Source organism: Panthera pardus, unplaced genomic scaffold (genome assembly GCF_024362965.1).
Source record: "Panthera pardus isolate Hobbes unplaced genomic scaffold, ASM2436296v1 HiC_scaffold_13, whole genome shotgun sequence".
Lineage (NCBI taxonomy): Eukaryota > Metazoa > Chordata > Mammalia > Carnivora > Felidae > Panthera > Panthera pardus.
Window position 1 is genome coordinate 153,882,246 of NW_026526688.1, and position 2,266 is coordinate 153,884,511.

General features: G+C 43.6%; 1 long non-coding RNA gene across 1 annotated transcript; it reads right to left on the reverse strand.

Annotated features, from left to right (window-relative positions):
- Nucleotides 1-354: 354 nt before the first annotated feature.
- LOC109278402 (uncharacterized) lies at nucleotides 355-1,956 on the reverse strand. Its single transcript, XR_002085650.2, has 2 exons — nucleotides 1,562-1,956; nucleotides 355-872 (listed from the first exon to the last, which is right to left on the reverse strand). It is a non-coding gene; the product is annotated as an uncharacterized LOC109278402 (long non-coding RNA).
- Between the last annotated feature and the right edge of the window lie 310 nt (nucleotides 1,957-2,266).

Here is a 2,266-nt window from a genome sequence, read left to right on the forward strand (position 1 = left end):
CTTGTCCCTCCACATTAGTGTTTGCTGAGTTCAGGGATTATCTTTATATACTACTTCTATCTCTTGTCTTGATTTCAGAAACTATTTTTATTGATATAAGTGTACCTCCAGATATTTTTAATTTGTTGTTCCAATTTGCCATGTTTGGGGGCAGGTGGGGCATAAACACATGGGGTGTATTACTGGGACTACCGTAAGTATAGGCCTTCATGGGTATCTGCAAAATTTATCATCTGTGTTCTGTATAGGGAAGGTTATCTCCTAGGTAACTACCAGGTAATTGATGTTTCTGTAACAGTTTTTGAACATTTATAGCTAATACCCAGCACCCAGGAAGGGACAAGTGACACGTACTCCGGGAATCAGAAAAGACTGTTTATTTCGCACAGGTGCCGGGCCAGCAGAGTCACCTTTAAACACTGTGCATCCTGCTATGGTTTTACTGGTTTTTTATACATACGTGCTTCCAGGTTGGGCGGGACTAGTACAGTTCCTGGCTTCTGGCTGATACAAGAGGCAAGCAAGATTGTAGAAGCCAAAAGCATACAAGGGGAGTATCCTGCCCAGACATCTGGCTGCCTCTTTTTATATGCTTTTTACCAGCTTTCCTTCTCATCCCTACCTCCCACCCCCCCAATTCCCACCTACCCTTGATTCTCAAGCTGCTGTAGCAGACTTAGAGAAAATCAGTTTGTGGAGGCCAGGGAATCCTTTGGGACCATGGGAGGAGGGGTGAAGACCGTTCTGGCTTCTTCCTGCTGGACAGGGACGTCGAAGGGAGGAATGTGACAGCTAGGGTTCTTTGCCATCCAAAGGAGAGTAGCGACAGCTAGAATGGTCCAACTGGAGCATCATCTGGAGTTTTATAGCTTCTAGGCAAGAAGAAACAAATCTGGTTAGCGTGTTAAGAATATAAGGACCAAACAGGAGGGCTATGAATTAGCCCATTAGGTCCATTAGGATAGGACCAGATAAAGGGAGGAGCCAGGATACCCAGTTCCATATATTGCTGCAAGAGTTCTATCAGTCTGTTAATTCTTTCCTCTATTTGATGAACCATTCCTTTAGTTGTTGGGCCATACCTCTATCCTTGATTGGTTAACATAGAAGTAGCATCCTCATGTTAGGAAGAGACATGTTCTCCCCTTCTCAGCAGTTAACAGGTATAACTGTCTTCTATTTTGTAATACTACTACTGCTAAAGAGTCTACTAGGTCTTGTAGGGTTACTGAAGAGTTTTAACTTGTTCTATGTCATCTGTCAGATCTTGGGATAGTTCTTGGTAGAAGGAAATAGATGAGTCTACTCGCCCAACTACTTACTCTGGCAGTGATTCCCATTCCAATTAGTAGAGGTATAGCTTGGATAGCTCGTTTAGACCAGGTATGTGCGGCCAAGGGGGATTATAAGGGATTGGTTGTTGAAGAGAATATTAATTTGGGGGGTTAGGAATGCAAAGGTGTAAATTCCTATCCAGTTAGCAGGCAGGCACAAATAAGCAATAATTCCACAAAGAATATTCCCACAGGGGGAAGGAAACAGGGTGACTCAGGGTTTTTACCTGTTTATATATCTCAGCTTGGTTTCACTGGTTGTTAGTTAAGTTATGTAGAGGGGTTGTTCCCCACTGGTCTTTAAAACATAAGGAGGCCCACCCTATTACCTTCATATCAGTAACCACGGGCCCTATTGTGACAGTTATGTTATCTGTTGACATGTTGCCGGGGATAGCCATTTTGATTACATTACCTGGGTCTGGGGCAGCCTCATAACATAAGGGGGTTAGAGAGAGACAAAACCAACAGTCCTTGGCTAATTAGGGTTAGAGGAGTTGAGAAGATGATGGGTTGAATTTAGAATCTGGTATAAGCAGAAGTTAAAGTCATAAGGGCCACTGAGTCTGATTTTTGGAAGTTTGGGTCTCCTGGACAGACTTCCAGAAGTTTGCTTTATGGAATTTTGTACCTCCTGTTGGGATGACTCCTTATAGTCCTGGCCTTGGACTCCCCCTCCATCAGACAATCCAAAGTGGGTTTGTTGTGCCTAGCAGGCATATTTGTCTGGGATTCCATGACATGATTGTTCCCTGTGAAAGGTGTCTTGCTTTAATTCTTCCTTGCCAATAAGTTTTGTCATTGTGGGAACAGAGCGAGGTTGACTGATAACATTTTGCATGTTGATATGTGTATTTGGTGAAGGCCTTGTGTGTAGTTGCCTGTCCTAAGGGTTGTTTCAGGCTATTCAGGGCAGGGGAAAGGGAGGAGCT